This window comes from Trachurus japonicus, chromosome 13, assembly GCF_045865225.1.
Source record: "Trachurus japonicus isolate A0001 chromosome 13, Traja_1.0".
In the NCBI taxonomy this organism is placed as follows: domain Eukaryota; kingdom Metazoa; phylum Chordata; class Actinopteri; order Carangiformes; family Carangidae; genus Trachurus; species Trachurus japonicus.
In genome coordinates, this window is record NC_140919.1 from 27,082,047 (window position 1) to 27,105,244 (window position 23,198).

At 41.1% G+C, this 23,198-nt stretch overlaps 1 protein-coding gene across 2 annotated transcripts in view; it reads right to left on the reverse strand.

The window, feature by feature from the left end:
• The window catches only part of LOC146976117 (exocyst complex component 3-like protein 2), a 53,750-nt gene that overhangs the window by 23,715 nt on the left and 6,837 nt on the right, over nt 1–23,198 (reverse strand). The window contains exon 1 of one of the 2 annotated variants that reach the window (XM_085795630.1): nt 16,269–16,461. The exons of the other annotated variant lie outside the window; for it this stretch is intronic. The gene's annotated coding sequence lies outside the window, so the exon portion shown is untranslated. Of the gene's footprint in view, nt 1–16,268; nt 16,462–23,198 lie in introns of those variants that run through there. 2 annotated transcript variants of the gene reach the window in all.

The window sequence follows — 23,198 nt, forward strand, 5'->3', positions numbered from 1 at the left end:
CTTTTGAAAAATTGATTTAAGACATTTTAATGCCAATTAAGGCCTTGTTTTTAGATTAATGAATTCAATGCCTTTTAAAGACTTTTTAAGGATCCGTAAGAACCCTGCCAACAGGCCTGGCATATGGTCAGACAAAGGAAATGTGACTGACTCTACATTTCTGAACAGTGCAACATTTTTAAAGAATGCCATTGAACAGACAATACATATACTTTTGGAACTGTGGACAAGAAAATAAATAGCCAAAAGAAAATTGATGTAGCAGATAAAGCAGATGTATGTATGTAGCAGATGAAGAGATGTCCACCCTCCAATTGGTAGTAATCAGCTGGCTCCTTGGTGCATCTAGGGAAAAAGAGAGAAAAAAAAAGAGATTTTTTAAATATTATTTAAATTATCTGTATAAAATGCTCTGACGTCCTTTGCTTCATTCTAATGTTCAACCTAACATCAAACATCAGATCATTCACAGGGGGTTTGGAGGGGGTGTCAAAGAGTCAATCGATTAGTACTCCGCGATTATCAAATACTTTCGCTTGAAATGCCTATCCCTACTGGAGTCCAGACTCCACACCAGTAAAAACAAGATAATAGACCACTAGTTTAATGTTAGTATTCAGCTGTATAGTCAATGATTTCCCTCAACTCTATCACTCAGTCAGCCAGCATCTAGTCTGGGGCCGTTGACCCGCTGTTTTGGTAGGAAACGGATCCAGGGCGAGAGAGACAGACCTTTCCTTCAAAATAAAAGCACCAAGCTAATAAAATGCGGTAAAACTCTTTAATTTAAGGAATATAATTTACAAGAAAGTCCCCGAGCCATTAAATTGACATTTTGCTTTTATTGTATTACAAGTTAATGTTTATTCAGGGTACCCCCAGAATTTTGCAACTCAAATGTAAGACTTTTTAAGACCACATCTAATGAAATTTAAGACCAACCTCGCAACAGTCATTTTACGTTTGCCAACGCAGCATTCCATGATTTTTTGCAAGTAGATACAGTTATGTTGTTGCGATGTATCATGCAGATAGATAAAAAAATAAGACCTTTGTAGGGGTGTAACGATACACATAAATCACGGTTCGGTACGCACCTCGGTTTTGAGGTCTCGGTTCGGTTCATTTTCGGTAAGAGAACAAAATGCAAAACATAAATTTGCTTGTTGTTTATTAGGAATTTTTCTAAACCAAATTTACATGTTTTAGTCAAATGTAATTATTTTACTCACCTACTAATGCTATGTTGTAGGTACATTCTGTCCCTGATACAAATAAACTTATTAAACTAAACCAAGCCATTATACAAAATATGAAAAAAGGCTACTGTTGTAAAGTGCTGCCTAATAAGTTCAATAAATTATTCTCAAAATAACAAAACATACAGCCTTACAATGATTTTTTTTTTTTTTTTACATGTAAAGTGCAGCACTAACAGTTCGAGCCAGTGACGGACTGACCATAGGGCAATGTGGGCAAATGCCACAACGGCTGCCTGACGATGCAACCGTTCGGCCGCAAATAAATAAATAAATGAACGAATAACGCGGGTCATCATGAGGCACAGTGCGTAGTGTCAACACAGCAGCGACGTGCGCCTGCTCTGGGCGCATCTGCAGCAGATCCACATGTACTGGAGATTGTGCGCAACACAGACACAGAGAGAGAGACAGACAGACAGACAGACAGACAGACAGACAGACAGGCAGACAGACAGAGAGGAGATAGGAGCCACAGCCCCCCCACCTCCACCTCCACCTCCATTCCTCCCAAAAGCAGGAGGGTCTTCAAGCCTCTGTTTTCTCGCTAGCGGTAGCATTAGCAGTAGCATTAGCGATAGCCACGACGTAAACGGGCTGCACGTGTAGCTGCAGGCGGACTGTAAACACACACAACTTCTGTACCGAAACTCACTCGTTCACAGCGCTGTGCTGAACCGAACGCCCCGTACCGAATCGGTTCAATACAAATACATGTACCGTTACACCCCTAGACCTTTGAGAATGAAATTTAAGACTTGTAAACTAAATTTAAGACCTTTTCAAGGCCTTAATTTATAGTTATCAAATTTAAGACTTTTTCAAGTTTTTAAGACCCCGCCGGTACCCTGTTATTTTATAAGTTTTATGTTGGTGAATACTTTTATTTTGGTGAATTTGGTGATTTCGGTATCAGCTACAGACAGGAACCAGAATGCAGACTAATTGGGAGGTAACTGACACCAGGCTCTTCGCTTGTCTGAAGAGCCTGGTGATGCGAGGCTAGCCAGCATCAGTCCTGTGGAAATTTCAATTACTTCTGTATGGGATGGTGCTATACATTTAAAGCGATAGTTCACCCAAGATTGAAATTTCACTCATTATCTACTCACCCTCATGTCGACTAAGGGCTGGGAGAAGTTTCAGAGTCCTCCGTGGCTTCTCTGAGTTACAGGGGGTCTCGACGTAGCAGTGCATGTCAATATAACGGTTGCAAATGGATACCAACTGTCTTGGTAACAAAAAGACACACCAAAAAACATCCAAATACCTCCATGCTGCTCGTATGTAATGTTCGTCTTGTATTGAAGCCCCGAAATGCGAAATTGTCCCAAAAACAATGAAATAAGTCAATTTTTCAAGCTTGTTTTGTAGCGGAAGCTTCTCAAAGCTCCTCTTCCCGGTTCGTCATATTTGGACGAACTGGGAAGAGAACAGACCCTGGTTCGTCCAAATATGACGAACCGGGAAGAAGAGCTTCGAGAAGCTCGAAAAATTGACTTATTTCATTGATTTTTGGGACTTTTCGCATTTCGGGGCTTCAATACAAGACGAACATTACATACGAGCAGCATGGAGGTATTTGGATGTTTTTTGGTGTGTCTTTTTGTTATGAAGACAGTTGGTATCCATTTGCAACCGTTATATGGACATGCACTGCTACGTCGAGACCCCCTGTAAGAGAGAAGCCACTGAGGACTCTGAAACTCCTCCCAGCCCTTAGTCGACATGAGGGTGAGTAGATAATGAGTGCAATTTCAATTTTGGGTGAACTATCACTTTAAAAACTTGAACTGAAATTAATCTGAACTAGGTTTAATGAAAAAATTTAAGAAGCAAAATGCATTTGCCATAATTCTTGGTCTGTTTGCCTACCTGTTTGCATGTTGAAGTCTGTACCCCATCATCTTTTGCTCTATTGTCACTTCGGGTTTCTCCAGCACGATGATCTCATGGGTAGAGCACTGCTGTGGGTCCTTGGCTGTGTAAAATACAGATTGACATAACAAAGAGTATTCAGTCAATTAGAAACAGAGTAAAACATTAATTAATCAAGGACAAAAATATCTTTAGCTGTGTCACAGTATTAAGGATAGAATGATTTTTTTTTATTTTTTTTTGCGGCTGATCCTGATTATTATTACTCAAATAACACTATATTTAGAACTAATATCCTAATGAAAATGACTGCCACATATCTTTGACTTTAAAGTTTCTATTATTTTGTCCAACCTATGAAGGGTGAATTGAACTTATTACACCTGTGTGTTATAAACTGGATTCACTAATGATGGCTTATTTGCAGGCTATAATCATTTTCAGCTGGATGACTAATACTTCATCAACCGAGTATACACTAATATCAGTGATACTTTACTTTTATTAACAGGAGTGAGTATTAGTAACCATGCTAAGAGGCCACAGTCAGTGTAGTGTCTCATCTCCAGTAGTTTCTGTTACTAGCAGAGTTCATGTTGTTTTCTTCTGCAGCAGAGTGCGTTTTCTAAAGCAGTGGTTCTCACACACACACGCGCGCGCCGCGAGTAGCCGCGAAGCAGCGAGAAGCGGAGCCCTTTGATGTTAACGACTGTGTCACACCGGAGCCACGTCGCTCCGGTTCACAGCAGCAGCGGCGCGGCGCGCGAGCCGCGAGCTATGGCCGCGAGCGAGCCTGTCAAGCCGGGCAGGAAGTCGCACAAAGAAACAGCGGAAGAATCCGGTTAATTTTCAAAATAAAACACATTCCGAAGCCGGTTTACCGCCCCCCCCCCCCCCCCCCCGTTTGGGAACCACTGTTCTAAAGGAACTTTCACTTATGTTTACACAGTGTTCAAAACAGTGTCTTAAATAACTCAATAAACACCCATGAAAAAATATTTTTTCCAGCAGATATCTTTGTTACAACATGACTGAGCTAATTGGAGTAGTTTCATGTTGTGTCCGACAACGGGAGGGTTTTAACAGCTGACGTCCTGGTGTTAGCTTAGCTGCTGCTGTTAGCTGTCTGCAGCAGCTAAGCTAACGGCTACGATAGCCATGACTAGTTGCAGAGGCGTGCACACAGAAGTGGTGGTGTTTGTTCGGTAATTCGTTTTGTAGATTTAACAAACATCAGATTAGTCAGGGCGGTTTTGGCAGCCCGGAGCCTCCACATTTGGTGCCTACACCGGTGGCTAATGCTACCAGTTAGCCGCTAACGCTACCAGTTAGCCGCTCGCTAGAATGCTACTACGGTTGTTGAAAGCCGGATAGCTCATGTGCTAATGGCGATTAGCTTTTCTCTCTTTTCTTTCTAACCCTTTTCTCTGTAACACGTTAATGAAGCCATGTACCGGCTGAAACATCCTCCTCACCGTTGGTTAGAACAAGGAGAATAAGAAAAAAAAAACCCTCCATGGTGACATGTCGAGACATGTCCAGGACTTCACATCCGTTAACGTTACACAGCCCCCCTCCCTCTCACCAGAGCCTGCCTCGTTTGAATCCCTGACACCAACAACGCCACAATAATAACAGAGAAATTATCTTACCTGGTATTTTTTGCAGGATTTAAATTCACTCAAGCTCTCGCTAGGACCAGGTTCCAGCCGACTGTTTGTCCATTTATCCGTATCGTAAAAATAATCCACATGACTGGTCATTCTTGAACGACTGAAGTGCGTCGCGGCGGTTCCCGTTTCACAGCAGCAGTAACGGTTATTTTCAAATTTGGCGCCGGAAAAGGCGCGCACAGCTGTCATTGGCCAAGAGCCATTATGTCAGGCAGATCAACCAATCATGTTCAAATGCTCACGATGAGACAGCCAATGGATTGTGGTTCATTGTGGTAACATTTTATTTTTATTTGATCAGAGGACACAGAGGAGGAGAACTATGCAGGATATTTACTTTAATTGAATTTTTACCTTCAGCTTCGGACTAATTGTGATGTTAGATAAATTACTTAACTTGTTAGGGGGGGGGGGGGGGGGGTTATAAATATACACATATACTATACTATATACTATATTTTTTAAATGTTTTACACACACATATATATATATATATATATGTGTGTGTGTGTGTGTGTGTGTATGTTGTATAAAATATAAACATTTAAAAAATATAGTGCCTTTTTGGCCTTGATCTCAATATATTTTTCAATATATACACATATATGATCCATGCATATATATGAAAATATATAAAACATTAAAAAAAAATATAGTGCCTTTTTGGCCTTGATTTCAATATATTTTTCAATATATACACATATATGATCCATGCATATATATATAAATATATAAAATATTTAAAAATATAGTGCCTTTTTGGTCTTTATTTCAATATATTTCTCAATATATACACATATATGATCCATGCATATATTGCAATATATTGGAAAATATAAAAATTAAATCCCATATATGGGAATATATTGCCTAATATATCACATGATATTTTCTAATATATTGCAATATATTTTTCTTTCGTAAGGGATAATAGAGGTGAAGTCATTGATCTTTATCTTCATTACTCAATAATATAATTGTTCTCTCATTTGATTGTTTAAGTAATTCAGAGTCTTCAGTTTTGTTTAAAAACCAAACCAGGGGTGGAAAGTAAGTGAATGCTTTTACTGCAATACTGAAGTACAGGTACATTACACAACTTAATTATCTTAATTTAATTTTTCATAACATTAGATCATATGACAGTGTTTTATGTTGTTATTATAATAGTATCATGTCAACACTGATTCTGACTCCTCCCATCTCTGTTCACTATTGTAAAAGAAACCAGGAAAGTTTTCACTTCATGTCTCAAACTGGATAAAAGGTGAAAAGAGAAACTTTGACTGTGGATGTGTGTGTGTGTGTGTGTGTGTGTGTGTGTGTGTGTGTGTGTTTGTGTGTGTGAAGTGGAATGGGAGCGGATGTTGTTCATGCTGTTGGTTTCCAGTCTCACCAGCACAGGACACACCGCTGCAGTCAGAAATAGACACACACACACGCCTTCCATAAGAGCAAGCATAAAGGAAAAACACACACACACACACACATACACATGAAACTAAGGAAAACACACAAATACACACTGGTGCTCAGCATGAAGGGGCAAAGTGGGAAGTGATTCAGTAGTGTTGGTTCCATAAATACCCAGCAGCCCCGGCGGCAGGTTCAGGAAACCCACACGGAGCCTGGTGGCGCTCACACACAATCTGTTTTCTTCAAGAGGGTCCCAGGGCATCGCGGAAGCTGCTGGACACAAACAATTGGAGCGGAAAGGACAGCGATAGTGTGACAGAGTGAGGTGAGGACTCCTGGGTCTCTGTAACTCAACAGTCTGTGGTGCAATGGAAAGGCTCAACTTCAAGACCAACAAGGATCAGATAGGACTGAAGACAGAACATAAGGACATCTGAGTCTAGACAATGGCTGCATTTAAATGCCTCTGCACATAAAGGGTGTTATGGGTAAATGGTGGTCATAAGGGGACCCATACACACAGCTGCTGAATCGGTCCATGTGCTATGACCATGAGACAAAGAGAAAACTTCATGTCTGTAGGAAAGGAAAAGAAAAAACACATGTTCAGATGTATCGGTATCCTGTTGCCCCGTCAGTGTTTCAGGTCAAAAGGTCTCTCCATCAGTGACACGTTCAGTCTGTGGAGGAATATAAAAAAGTTTTCTTAGGGGCGCCGTTTAGCTCACTGGGTTGAGCAGGAGACTTATGCAGAGGCTTCAGCCTTCGCTGCAGCCGGTTCAGTTTCCCCGGTGGCCCTTTGCTGCATGTCATTTCCTCTCTCTCTGCCTCCCCATTTCCCATCTCTCTCAACTGTCCTATCAACTAAAGGGAAAAAGCCCCAAAAACGTAGTATCCGAACAGGCTTATCTTAGATTGCTGAGCTGTGAAAGTATTATAAAGCCTGTCAGTCCCAGTACAAAACACCAATCATATAATCTAATTATGCCAGGCGCATGTTAGATGATCTGATTGGCTGAGTACATCTGCAGCAGGTGTGAGCAACATGTAGATGCTTGGAGCTAATGAGATACAACAGAGCTCACGTTTTCTTTTAGCTAGCTCACACTTCTCGCAGGACAGCCGAATCAAAGTGTAAAACAGTCTTCAGAACCTGCATGTGTGTCGTCCTCCCTCACATGGTTACATGTTCGACACAACATGAATGTCACATTAAGAGGTTAAGAGGTTGTGACCTTTCAACGTCACAACACGCAAACAGGAAACAAGGAAGAGAAGCAGATATCCAATCAGAAGGAGGCCCAGCCCACAGCCTTGACCTCGAGCATGAGTGGAGAGAGAGTGTGTGAGTGTGTGAGTGTGTGAGTGTGAGTGTGAGTGTGTGTCTGTGTGTGTGTGTGTGTCTTTCATGACTAATGAGTGTATAGATAATCAGCTGATGTATGTCTGCTGGAGGAAACAGTGAGAACAGTCAGGACGTTTAAAAATACAAACAGGAATCATTTAATAAAAGGAGCTGACAGCTGATCACTGACTTCCAGCTCACACTTTATCACTCTGTTCTGTTTGAGTCTAATTCATGACTCCATGATAATCTGTTATACAACCGGTTGAGAGCACACACTGTACAACATGATGGACGATTTCCCTGCATGTGCAGTTGTCACAGAGATAAAAAAAAAAACAAATGGTGATGGTGAAGGACAAACGTAACTAAATAATAAATAGCATACAAACACTCTCAACCCCCAAACACTCAAACAACGTGGACTGCACGTATATTGCACTACCCTGGCCTAATTGACCAAAGTGTTTCACAGAACCCTAAACAGAGAGGTTTTTTTTTATATTTCTTCCATATTCACACAGTGAGACTGGAGAGGATTGAACTAGCAGCCATCTACTACATAAGCCACAAAAGAAACACAATATAAAGAGGTAGTTGACTTCAGTCCAGTTGTTGGTGGTCATGGGTCTCCATCTACAGTATGTTTAGGATGAGGATGATGGTTATTGTTGAATATCTAAACTCTATTCTTCTTCCCAGTCCTGTTAAAGCACATCTGACAGTGCCAGTGTAAATGTGAACTCTAATATGGTTTGATCAGTCATTCTGAAAATTACCCTTAAAGGGTGCAACAATTATCATGTACTGCCAGACACCCATCTTATTAACCAAAGCTGTGATCGGCCTCCTAGCATTTTGGTGATTCCACTTCCATCACGGCACTTTTCCACAGAAGTGAACAAGGCAGCAGCTATGTTTCCACACGGAGACAACACACATGCACAGGAATGGTGAGTGGTGTAATGGTAATGTGATGAACTCCTTTTCTCTGCCAGTAAACCAGAAGTTGCTACAGAGCTGCAGACTGAGGTCAGTGATGAACAGTCACAGCTCATCACTCAGCTCTTCTCTCTATGAGGTCCCATAACTTAAAGGAAGGACTGACGTGACATGTCTCTGTTAATGGTCGTCACATTACATAAAGTGGCACTGATTTGGTACGTCACTTTTCTGAACATTATCCTGCTGGTCTGACCTCTGGATTAGAGGAGGACAAATTTTCCGATGGGAACCCTGTGATGGGAGTAATTCAACTACTCATCAACACACCCACAACAAAACCACTGCTGAGTGCTGACAGGACAGGGAAAACACTCGATGGAAGAACATACTTGTCATTCTCTTGTCTTTTTTATTATCCTCTGTCTGCTCTGGCGGCTGGTTGGTTGCCGGCCGCCACCCGACCAGTTGTGCTGTGTTTACATGAACACTTGGTGCAGCTGCGAAAAACAATACTATCAACAACAATGGATTTGGATTCAGGAAAGACAGTGTTGCAATGGAGGGTGAAGGACAGTGATCTTTGAATTTTATTGTCAACACTCTTGGGGAAGCCAGGAGTTTTAAACAAGTTCTTGAGGATGAAAAGTGACGGCATTAACAGACGTACACAGTTTGCAACACATGTAAAATTCTCATCAACTAAGAGAGTCAGGGACAAGTGGCCTGCTGGGAGACATGCAAAAAAATAACATATTTCACAAAATGCAAAGAGCCAGAGGCCATGGAGTCGTGGCTTGCCAACAAAGTTGCTCACATGTGCAGCTACAGTAAACCCTTTACTGTTGTAGAGAGACAGGATTGTATCAATGCTGCAAAAGAACTTGCTATAAATATGGGGGCACTGTCTAGGTGGGAGATGTCCTGTCTGCTGCATTCTGGATTGAGGAGAAATATGAATAAGCAGAGAAAACAGTAACAGAAGAGCTTCAAGTTCTCACGGCATCTCTTAATTTAAGACTACGGGATAGGACAGGACAGCAGTATTTTTGTGGGAGTGGGATGGGGCCGGAGTAGGCTAACTATCAACTCCTGTGTCACCAGTGAGTGAAACCTTAATGGGACAAACTTTTAACTGCAGGCGGCTCCACTGGAGCACTGAGATACTCCACAGCTGTGGATATGTGAAATGTGTAGGTTTACACACACACACATGCTCATAAACACGCTCACTGATGGACACAGCCACAACAGAACCACTGCTGAGAAACAGAGCTACCACTTCATCAACAGCAGCATGGTGCTGCTGTCACGGCCATACAGGTGCTAACAAAACACTGTATGTTAAAACTATTCCAGCTGCTCATAAGTAGTGTTTGAATTCTTGAGTTTTGTGAGGTGACAGTGACTTTGACCTTTGCCAACCAAAATCTAATAGTCAAGTGACTGTTTAAATTTACTTTGAAGAGTTTCTGCGAAGGTTGCTGAGAGCGAGGGACAAAGTTAAAACAATCATGGGTCTTAATTCTCCTGTGTTTTTAGTCAGGTAAAACTAGGTGTCATTGCCACTTGACACAAGCTGTTTAAAGACATTAGATGTCCTCTATCAGAAAGTGGTGAGACAGTCCTAGCCAGTGAGCATGCTTGCTTCAGTAGGCCAGTAGATAGAGGCAAAGCCTCTGGAGATAGTTGTTGATGGAATAAAGTAAGCCCAAACAGCTGCTAATGCTAGCATTAGCTATGCAGCAATAGCAAAACTTACTCATAGCTACACTGCAGTGTAATAAACGGATAGAGGACACAGACACAGTTGACATCAAATCAGCTGTTTTCCAAACAGAATAAGTCACCTCTTAAACAAACTCGCCAGGGACTTTATTAATCAAATATCAAAAATAAAAACACAGAGTAAAGACATCCAGTAACACTTCTACTCCTTTAATCACAAAGCACTAGCTACTCCAGCAGATTTAGTGGCAGGTTGGTAGAGTGACACCTGAGCAGTCAATAAACTGAAACGTTCAGCCCCACACTGATGAGTCACACTCTTCAGACTGACTGCTTCCAGTCAAGAACCAGCAGAGTAGATGATTGATCAAAGCTGACCTGCTCTGATAAAGAAGAACTTAAATGGCTCCAAAGTCCCATCAGCCACCTCTGCATCAGGTCTGGTCTAGATGGAGTTGGTCCATTATGACTGATTATCTGTTTTGTGTAATCACAGCCCAGACGGCTGAGTCAGAGCAGCAGTCAGGAGGAGGACTGAGAGGATGATGTCCATAGTGTGCATTCAAATATATTTTAATGGGACATACAGAAACACTGTATCTTTTTGAGAGGAGAGATGCAAGAAAAACCCAGGCACATGCTAGGGAGAACAACTGAAACTGAAACTATCCTTCATAACAGGAAGCAGAGTAGCATTGGAGGTAAAAAGAGTGTCAGTTAGTTTTAATGAACAGAGTAAAGGTCGCTAAATAGTGGCTTCATATGAGCAGCCTATCCACACAGTTAATAATAGTCCTAGTAGTTTTAAGGAAGATTTGGGGCCCATACCTGAGTCCTTTCATCCATCCATCCATCCATCCATCCATCCATCCATACTGGTCCAACAGACAACAGTCTGTATAATACACTAAGAAATCTGTCTTCTTTAATCTATTTCATTGTATTTTTGTACATTGAATTGTGAACATTTGTAAACTGACCAAGACCAAGAAAGATGTTTAATTTCAAAAGGAAAATACAAGTTTTGTATGATGAAAGGAGCAGGGGACAGAGGGAACACAGCCATCTAAAGCAGATTAAATCAAAGCAGGGCTGTGTTACCTCTGTTTACCTCTGGAACATCACAGATCCACCATCATGACTGATCACAGAGCTTTCTCTCTTTTCTATCTGGTAGATGTTGGTCAGAGTTTCTTCTTCACATATGGAGAAAGTTAAAAGGGTTTTGCAGGTATTTAACATTCAGGACACGCAGAGGACAGACTGCACCATCACATCCTGTAATAATACAGCTGGTTGCATAAGTTTGCTTGCAGGCTGATGACAGATATTGAGGAATGATGAGGGCACCACCAGAATATCTGAGCAGGTCCTGACTGACAGACTGATCAATCTCAATCTGCAGAACTCCACTGTGGATTCAAATGATTTAAGGGCCGATCATCAAATCACTGGTTATCACATAATCCAGCTATGATTTCAGATATGAGCCTGCTCTGAGCGCAGTCAGTTACCTACACTGCATCTGTCTTTCATTAAGTTAAAACTGCTGCCTTAGCAGAATGTGTGGGGGAGAACAGCTGCTCAGAAAAATGTAATATTATCTCTCCCCTAAAGAGGGGGTGTGGCTGCAGTGGAGACAGGAAGCAGTGAAACACTTGAGCAGCAGTACCCTAATGAAGGTTGTTGAGTCTGAGAGAGTTCACATCTGCCATGGTCATGGAGAACACTTAGTTCACATAAAGCTCAACTTTGTTCATTTAAATAGACTTGAAGTCAAGTTTGTATCTGTCACAGCTCCACATGGGTCCATGTCTACGGGTCGGTGACAAGCGCAATTCAGAAATTAAATTAAAAATTGTTTTAAAAGCATGCATCAGACTTGTTAAAATGTACATTTGAACCATTTTTAACAAAAGTAAACTGAATGCCCCTAAAATGTCGTCAGATGATGTAACAAAAGAATGATGAAAGTATTTGTATCCACCTACAGCGGATTTAAGTGTACTTATAAAAAATATATTTTCTTCTGAAAATATTTAATTGAAATACATTTTGGGAATACTGAGCAGGACATATCCTAAAAACACACCTTTTTTTTTCCAAAATAATGTGTGATAAATTATGTAAAATATGTCAAGAAACATATTCTTGCATTACAAAAGTGAATTGAGTTACACCACTTGACATTGGGTTGCATCACGTCATTGACCCCTACACAAGAAAGGAAAAGCAGAAGTTGAGAGCCTGAGTTAAGGTTCCCTTACAATAAAAATAGTGGAAGTTAAATGTTGACCTGACTTTAGTTTAGTTAGTTTTCTCCTTATCTTAAAGAATCACTTCAAGTCAGGATCTGAACAGGAGGATAGTGTAGTTGTGCCCTCTTTTATTGTTGCTGCCTCCCCTTTGCTAATGCTAGCACCAAACAGTTTCAATGGAAAAAGTTGCATTTTAAGGCTGTAAAATGTGCATCAATGATATAAAATTACATATTTTTACCATAACTATGGAAAAAAGAGAGATTCTGCAACGCCCTTAAGTAACTCCCTCCACTAAGGAGAAATCAAACTCGAAGCATCAAAGTAGAAAACCTACTGATAGTTTTACTTGTCTTCATCCAGATCCAGATCTGATAATCCAGGTCTGATTGGATCCTGATTAAACAAATCTGATGACTTATACATCACATCCTCATTCACAAAGACTTCACCTGCTTCACCTGACCTCTCACCTGTCTGACCAGCTGGTCCACTGATGCTTACGTCTGGTTTTTAAAATCGGCCTGTTGGTGACAGAGCAGGATGCCTTCATGTCTGTCAGGTTCAGCTGGATCAGAATCCACTTAAACACTATTAAGTTAACAAAGGTGACGACCTGCAGCTCCACCCTGAACTTGAGCTAGTGTTGATTCTTGATGGAAATTGATTTTGGAAAAGCAGATTTTTATAACTAATTCCCCACAAACTACTTGAACCAGACCCTGGACCTCTTGATCCAGAACACTGAGCTGAACTGGCTCCAGAGATCTGATGACTCCGCTGTTCAACAAGCTGCGATCAGCTGATTGTTTCTCTAGAGAAGAGCCTCCACATTGTACAGAAACACAAAGAGTGACATGTTTTTTTTGTCACAAACAATCTTTGGCAGACTCAGATAATGAGGATAACCAACAAGCTAAAACATTGGGAGATCAAAATTGGACCTAGGTCCAATCTCAGTCCTCGAGAAAGTCTAACTTAACTGATTTTGACAGGAATAATCAGCTGTATTCAACTCAACAATGACAAAAATCAACCTTACAACAGTTTAGATTTTTCTTTGGTTGAACATCATTACCCACAATCTCTCAGTCTGTACTGTGTCACATTTTGGAGAAATAGCTATACTACGACTACTGGTGTTTAGTTTGGCATGTTGAAAGTTTGTATATTCATTGTAGTTGAGTTGGAATTAGGGCCATGTATCCTGTCAGTTAGTTATAAAGTGAGGGTGTGTCTGTTTTATTCCACTAAAACTTTGACCAGTGTCTAATCATGTGTGTGTGTGTTAGCGAAAGAGTGACAGACAACATCAGTTTTTGTCTGAGAATATAATATATATATATATATATATATATATATATATATATATTATTACATATTATACATATTTACAACTGCTATTTGAACATGTTCACTTGAGCTTTTTGGGAACATCTCACTATTTTCTCACATTTTTACTAATTTGTATTACAGTCTGTACAGATCTATGTGATGAGCAATACAGGGTTAGAGGCTTGAGGTTTTCGGTCTGACAAGAAACATATTCAGGTTCAGGTCCAGTACAGTCCCCAGGACCCAGAACCACAAGGTGGAGGAGGACCCTGCAGAGCTGACAAAGGACCAGAGTTGTGCAGAATTACAATAAATTTGGGACTAATTAATAGAAACACAGGAGAACTCTAAGCACCAAGTCCACAGAGTAACTCCTGCAGCTTGTAAGAAAAACTCTGTGTCCATTATTAAGACACATATTGGCTTTAGTGAAGACAACACTGAACGAAGAAAAGTCAGCAACTAAAGATAATACCATCAATCTGTTTCAGCACTTGCAAGGCAATGAACAGTGCAAGGCTCAAAAAGAGATAGAGACTGACAATACAAAAATGTATTTTCTACTTTTTACATTAAAACTGAAATGTGACAAGTGTATTGTGATATACTGAAATATTCAATTAGTAACCATAAATATCTAATTTGTGTTTGTCTCATTCAATCATTTTTAAAATAACGAAGATTAGAGTACTCTTTCATTAGAAAAAATATCCAGCTAGAATAGTTGAGCATGTTATAGTAAAAACCTTGTCAGTGAACTAAGGGCTAAAAACAGAAAAAAAAAAAAAATCTTTCTTTAAATGTAATTGAATTAAAATGTTCAGTTAGTCATGATATGGATTTGATTGATTTTCAAATCGCCCAGTACTATATAACAGAAAACCCTGGGTTAGAGCAGCTGCTTACTTTTCCTGTTCTGTCACCTCTTGTAGTGGAAAATGCCACAACAAAACAAGAAGCCACAGTCTGAGGAGCTTTAAAAATAGTTAGCATGTTGCTATATGACAGTTAAAAGAGGCGCTGTGCAACAGCTCCTCTCTCACAGGACATGACTGGTTGAACTGTGATGGTTTGACCACAATTAATAGTATGGAGGTGATGAATTCTCACTTCTCACTTCTCCCTTGCCCCCCTCATCTTAGAATGAATTCTGAATTGTGTTCCACCTGTTGGTCTTAATTGAGGTGAGGGGCAGGGAGCATTACATTCACTCCTTATTTTACTCTCTAAAATTAGAGAGGTGAAGTAATAAAGAAAAGTTGAGAAAGTGGGGAAAAAAAGATGTTGGATGGACAGACTCTTGAGCATTTAAAGTCCAGCTGCAGTCGGTGTCAGTGAATGCAGCACTGCAGTGTGACTGCCTAGGCTTGAATGAAGCCACATGCCAGAGATGCATGAGCTGCAAGACAACACAAACTCTTTGTGGACACAAACAAATCAGTTGAGGTCAGTCAACAATCTGAGGATGACTCCTGTTATTCAGACAGCACCCAGAGTTTATCACGTGTTAACATTTCTAACTGCAGCTTCTCTTCTCATCATCACTTCACCACATCTCACACCTGCATGGAATTCAATCAATATCCGATATCTGAAGTCTAACTCCTCCTCCTCTTCCTCCCCATGATCTCCTCTGCCATTATGTGACTCAGGACAATTACATGTGTTCCCTTGTGTCTGACCTTCAGCAGCATTCACAGACCAGCACTGGGTAAATCAGCAATAGATATGCAACTTTACTAAATTTAGCATCTGATATACTGTACAGTATAACCGAATTCTGATCAAATTTGAGGGTTTAACGGTTACCAGAATCACAGTGTCAATGACTCTGCTTCTGACCTCCCCTGTCCTTCACACCTGAACACACCTGAGCCCAGTCCTGCAGCAGATCTAACTTCCACACAAGACAGCAAATCTAATCAGGTAGCCATACTCAGACACATCTGAGGGTTTCTAGCCTTCATGAATCAGTCAGATCAGCTGATTCATAGAGAAGTTTGATTAATCAAATGTTAATTATCCCTCCAAAGTCAAAAGCCAAGAAAAAAACACATCAAAATCTTCAGTTTCAGCTTTTTCATGTGTAAATATTTCTGTTATCAGTTTTTAGTTGGTAATATGTTAGTGAGGTTTGAAGTGAGACCTGAACCAACTTGGACTTTAGAAACTCACTTTGACATGTTATAGAGTTGTTATATCGGCGGATTAAGCAGTTGAAGAAGTAACCTATAGACTACATTCTCCAACAGACCAACAATTAACGATATATTTGATCAATCTGCTTTTATGACTGAAAAATATCAAATTTGTGCTGTGTTTTACACTTTAACTTTCTACGTTTAACTTCTTTACTTTTTTATTTTATTTTATCTTGACCTCATAAAACTCCAAATGTGTGCAGGTGTGCACCGAGTTAAAACAGTTGACTTACTGCACGGAGTCATGGTGGCGGAGCAGCGGATCAAACCGTCACGAGAAACCGGGCTGAAGCGTCAGACGCGGCGGGGAGAGTCGGACCGTCACGGAGCAGAGCAGAGTGTCGATCAGTCCCTCTCTCTCTCTCTCTCTCTGGCAGGGAGGCGCCGGGTGGACCGCTCATGCTGCCTTCAGGCGCAGTCGGAAATGTCGACATCAAGAAGGGAGCGGCGCATTACAGAGTTGATGATTTGAATTCAGAGAGATTTTGATGGAACATATGAAACGTGAACTTTCTCAAAAACAAACAAAAAAAGATCTGTTTTTGTAACTTGAGATTATTTCTGCCTTTTTATTAATGATTGAAATAAATACAAGTTGAAGGCTTTGATAACTTTTTTTTTTTGTAAAATGACTGTACAAAAAAAGGTATTCAGGTATGGACTGGAGCATGGTCCAACAAACTTTTCACAATTTTGATTTATGGTGAACTGAAATATCTGAAGGTCTGCGCCAAAACAGTAGGCTAAGATGTGAAAAACTTTATCAGGAACACCTGTGCTCCTGCTCATCGGGGTAATTATCCAGTCAGCCAATCATGCGGCGGCAGCAGATCCAGGTAAGGAGCTTCGGTTAATGTTCACATCAAATATCAAAATGAGCACAACTGTGACCACAGTGACTGTGACATGTTGTTGGTCTGAGTGATTCTCAAACTGCTGAGCTGCATCTTCAGCTACAACAATCCCAGACTGGACCAACAACAAAAGCAGCAGCTCTGGGTTGATGAGAGGGGTTAGAGGAGGAGGAGGCTTCAGTCACTCAGATAACCACTCTTTACAACTGTGCTGATAAGAACAGCTCCAGACTGAACGACACCCTCCGCTTGTGTTTTTACTGTAATGAGAAGAAAAAGGACTAAAGGTTCAGAGGTCATGACTGTGTGGAGCATGCCCTTCATCACTGACACTGCAGCAGCTTTCTCCACAGTCTGTCTGGACAGCATTACTGTGATGGGCTAAACTGTGGGAATGTTGTTTTACTACGGGCAAAAATGTTTCCTGTTTCACTCACATCCACATGGGGCAGTTTTGTCAGGTTTATGTTACAGTAAGGCTCTGTAACCTTCTATAACTGGACATCTGGGAGTGTTTCATAGCTCTGATACCCTGGCCATGCTCCAGAAGAAAAACCAGAGCCCCTCCTGGGTCCAGGGCCTGGTCCACAACTTTCTGATGGTTGTGTTTTCTTTCTTTTTTCTGCCAATCCTTTAAATCTATCACTTCTCATTCACAGGGAACTTAACTTATTAATGTGTGTGTGTGTGTGTGTGTGTGTGTGTGTGTGTGTGTGTGTGTGTGTGTGTGTGTGTGTGTGTTGACCTGTGTTGAAAGTAGAGTTAATGAGTATTGTGTCAGCTCTTTTGAGTATTGTGTCAGCTCTTTTGTGAGATGTGTGTTTACCAGCTGAATGACTGGTGACTCTCAGCCACAGGAATGTACACACACACACACACACACACACTAACACTAACCCTTGTCACCTTGCCCTGAGTCACACACGACCCTGAACTGGAAAAAATCTTGAAATAAATAACCAAATAATCAAAAAACAAACATGGCAATAAAAGTGCTATTTCTGTATTTTTACATTTATTGGGGCAAGAGGGTAACCCTCTCAGGGTGCTATTACTTTTCTCTACCAATTTCTTTTTTTTTTTTGCGACATAAGTCAGAAAAAGAACAAATTATTGGACTTTTTCAAACGACTACTGCTCTGACATACTTTCACCTAGAGACTCCATTTACACTTTAAAATACAGACACACGTCTTACATATTCATGTATTGTTCCATGTTTTGATAGGTGTTATACTTCTCGATCAATCAGTGTTCAATGACGATGATCATTTTTGGAGACATTTGAGATGGGTGTTTGTTGCATAGAATGTTTGGGCTAGAGCAGGTGACATCATCAGCTAGAGTGGGAGTTGTTGTCTAAAATTGTCTGACATGTTTCTTCTTACACGCTGCACCCGGCCTCAAATTACTTTCTACACACATGATTTTTTTTCCACAGTTGTAGACAACCTTGTCCTCTCTCTCAGAAATGCACTAAAAAAAACAGAGACTTACACAAAGTTTGAACTGTGAGCCTCTGAGCGTGGCCAGATACCTTCCTTCTGCCCATCGACTCCAATACAAAGATTTTCTGAGACAAGCAGAAGTTTTTAACTTGCAACGGTTTCCAAAATATTTACTTAAACCCAAATATGAGACCAGCACCGAGGCAGAAAATCACCCTTTTTCTCTACGTTTCTGTTGAGAAAAAGGCAAGCCGGAGCTTTGCCTTTTTACTTTTGCCGACATTAGACATAGTGGTTTCTGACATTATTGTCATGAAGCACTGAGCAACAACTGGCTTCTTTTGAACAAACTTTGGCCGGCCCCCACTGCCACTACTGCTCCAAGTGGCAGGCAGAAAAATTAATACATTTGAAATACATAAATATATGAAGAGGTGCAAAAACAAATAGAGAAATAGCATTTTTATCAGAGGGAGGGAAAAGTGCATTTAACACTCAAAGGGACTGAGGAGACCTGCTTCAGGTCCTGGATTGTGGATTAACATGACAAGAGACACTCAGGCTGCGTGACTGTGTCTGAGGGACAGTGATGGTCATTGAACTGTTTTATGCTGCAGTCTGCTGGAGCAGTAGCAGGTCTGACCTGACCCAAGGAGACTAGACAACACAGTTAAAAGACTGGGACTGTCACTGTGGCAGGAGTCTGGACTCACTCAGGACTGTTGTTGAGAGACACATGCAGTGTAACATACTGAACATCTGAGACAACATCAACCACCCTCTACAACAGTGTCAGGTCAAAGATGTAACTGAATACAACAGTGTATAACATGAAGCCTCCACAGAACAATATTGATCTGAAGCTCAGTTCACCTTCACACAAACTGATATGGCAACAACAAACAACAGATGTGACAAGAGAGGGAGATCCTTTCTTACTTCTCTGAAGGTATCAGAATTCATGTTGATTTCAAATGTGCCGGGATGTGCGTGGGCTTGTGGCCACAGTCCAGCCCTTCATCTATCTTATCTCTTGTCAAATCTCTGCCCCACACACATGCACGCACAAACACATGCACACAACCCCCCCCCCCCCACACACACACACACACACACACACACACTGTTGTCTCCAGCAGAATCCTCCAGGGTCAGAGACTCACCACAGTTACTCAACTCTGAGCCCGTTGAGTAACTCTAGAAAAAACACTTCTAAATCTAAACCATTTCATGCTGTAAGAGGTTTGTTGTCCTAATGTTCCCATGGACAGATGAAGAGACAACAGACCCTGGGACACTGACATGTAACAAGCCCCCAACCTTCCTACATCAGAGCAAGCTCTTTCAGATCGGAGACAACAAGATTGTTCTGCGGTTGTGTGTCCTTGTTCAGATATTCATCCACAAACCCAAGGGACCAAACTGCATACTGAGAACTGATGGTTCTGTAACAACCTGGTCACCTGTTTGCCTGTTCTGTTTCCTCTGTTTCAACCACAAACATGTTTCTAAAGAGTAAACCAGAACCCAAATAAATACAAAGTTAAAGTCGATATAAAACTTGATTTAAATGCCCAATTCAAATGTGTGACAAACAATAACACAACATTACAGTAATACTAGAAATCTGGTTGAAAGTATTTCTGGCATTGTGTACTTGACTTTCAGTGCCACATTACAGTAAAAGGTGCAGATGATCTCAGTCTCCATATTGTGAATGATTTCAATAACCACAAAAGGCAGAACTCACTGCTGACTGTCTGTGACCCTTGACTATGAAAAGAGAAAACTTAGATACATGCTGAGTAGAGAGTTGTGTAGCTGAATCAGCAGCTGTAAAATTATCAAAAGTGGGTATGTGTTGGGTCAGTGGGTCAGAAAAAGAGAAGTCTGGTTTTGCTGCTGTCACTGGTTTAATTAAGTTTCGTATTCAGGGTGCTCACAGACAGAATCAAAACACAAAGCTCTGCTGTTTGCTTTCAGCTCTGTGGTGCAGGCTGCGCTCTACACTACACACCACTCTTCACGTGGGTCTAAAATAACAGCTGTTATTTTTCTAAGAGGACACAAAAGGACAAACCCCAGTCATCTGGTGAGACTGCAGGTTTCCAGTCTTTCACCTGACTCATGTTTGATTAAGAGCTGTGAAAGTTTTGTTTTGTTTCTGTGAGATGCAGGAAAAGAGAAAAGATTATGATGTAAATCACTCTGTCCACAGAACTGATAAAGAGTGTTTACTCTGCTATTTCTCAATCCACTTCTCCTCTTTTCTTTATTTTCCTCTTAACCACACACTCCTCACATTCTCTCTCCCCCACACACATCCCCAAGAGGCAAAGGTACAACATCAGACACTAATGTGACTGGTTCAGTAAACTGCAGAGGAGTCTCATTGGTTCAAGTTCTGTGCTGTTACATGTTTAACTTAACTAAAAACAAACAAACAAAAACAAAAGAAGATTTCTTCTTCTCATCCTTAGCAGTGCTTTAAGTGGAGCCGTGGTGAGAAGTGCTGGTTCAGTGGTGGTTGTCTATGATGCCATATGCTGAGCAGAGGTGCCTGTCCTTGGTACTGGTGCATACCAGCCCATTTAAAGGAAAGCATCACGTATATCCCTTCTCCACCAAGATGAACCTGGTGCTAGTTCTGGGCTGGTGCTGGAGCTGGTTTGCTTTTCCATGGGCCAGAGAGCCACAGTAGAGCCACATCATGACATCACCTCATCATGCATCTCAATTTTCCAAGCAATGCTTATCAGTACTCAATTACAGTAATTTAATTTCATAAAATTTTGATTGTTTTCAGGCAAGAAAGTTAAGGCCATGAAGCCTCTAATATGTTGTCAGTTTATCTATCTAGATGATGCCTGTTTACCCTGGCTGCCTAGCACCCACCATGTCCAGCCGATCAGTGCGTCGTTGTCTCGGTAGTGTTGTCTCTGTGTCTGTGGTGCTTTACTGTCTGATAAAAAAAGAAGCTTTTGGAAGATGAAATTTGATCTGACTTGAAATATCTTTGTTATTGCTGATGGAGACCAATAAGCTGAATAAATACATGATTTATTTAAGAACTGCTCTGCCTGTGAGCTCCTGCACAAACACATTTCAATGATAACTGAACATTCCAATAATAAATGAACATAGGCAGTGTGCCTCCTTTCAAATTAGTAGTAATAGAGTAGATTATTGTATATTACAGGATATGAAGTGTTTATTACGATACATTTACTGCTTCGTAAATGTGGTTTGTGGAGATGTGAGTTGAGATGAATAAGTCACAGTACAGTCCAGTACAGGAGTGTCCTGAGCTGAGCTGATGTTTCTCTCATTGGTTACGATGACTAGTTGTGATTCTGTACATGGCAGCACATTTTAACGTTTAGATATAGCCTACTACTGTATGCAACAGTTGCCCAGACTGACCAGAACCAAATCTGGGACAAAACTCTGCAATGAACTCACCCTCGGAAAACTTATGAAAACAGGGATCAGGGCGTAGTAGATTCACTGATCCAGATCAGACTCTGTGTCTGGCTTTTGAATATTGTTACAGTTGTGTTCTGTTGTTGTTGTTGTTGTTGTTGTTGTTGTTGTTGCTGTTGTTGCAGTTTTCTGTCTGGTATTACAATTCTTTTTGATGGGATTGGATGTTGTCTTACTAAAACAGGAAGCAGGCTCTGACTGCATTGCTCCCGGCATGATAACTTCCACCCAGCATGCACAGGGCTCACCCTGGCAGGATTTCTCACTAAGTAGCAGCACTGTGATTCAGGGTTTGGACCAGACTTGTACTGACTGAGCGGGTAGTATTGATGACCTGAACTCACCCTTATTGTATCAGTCTGTCAGCACACGAACAGGCACGCACACATCGACATGCACATGCATACACACACACACATAGGTTTTAAGAGGAAGTTGTCAGTCAGTACACACACCCAGCTGAGGAAACAGTCAGTGGTAACAGGAGATACTTTTATGTACAGGTCAGGAATTCAGTCACTGTAAGCGCCATTTATCATTGACAGTTTGTTTTGTGGTCATATGGTATTAGTTGTTGGTTTGGAGTGAGGAAGTGTTTCAGTGTAGTTTCAGGTAACGCTGTTCAACATCAATGCACATTCCTTCTGCCTTATCAAAAGACACCAAAAGTTCCTTCAAATAAATAGAGATAGTTTACACGTAGTTGTAGTTGAGAGGCTTTCCATAAGCGCTCGACCCTTTCAGAACCAATAGTGTCATTTATCCATGGGGAGGACTTGATCACGGGGGCTCGCCTGGTTATAATAGGGGCCATCTCATCTAGGGCTGAAAGGCAGTGTTCATTAAAAGAGTGGACCATTGTGTCAATGTCACTGTCCACAGCAGAGAAAAAATAGAAAGCAGTAGAGAACTTTCCAGGCTGATGATGCTGAACAGATGGCTTAAAGATACATGTACTGCTCAATCACTGAACTTTATTGACAACTTCAACATCTTTTGGGAATGCAGGCACCTCTTTAAGGCAGATGGATTTAGCCTTAACAAGTCAGGAGTACAGCTGCTAAGTGCCAACATCTTTTACTTTTTGCGTCAGGCACTAGCAGTCCCTGTCAAGGACAAGAGACAAGACAATCCAAAACAACAGATAAGACGGCGCTCTGGTGAGGGCGCTGAGTTAAGGATTGACAACGGAGGACAGCAGAACCAGCAACGTCATCATCTGCACCTCAGCAACTGGATTATACACCAGCCCCAGCAACATCATCATCTTCACCCCAACAAGTGGATTATACACCAGCCCCAACAGCGTCATCATCTGCACCCCAACAAGTGGATTATACACCAGCCCCAGCAACATCATCATCTTCACCCCAACAAG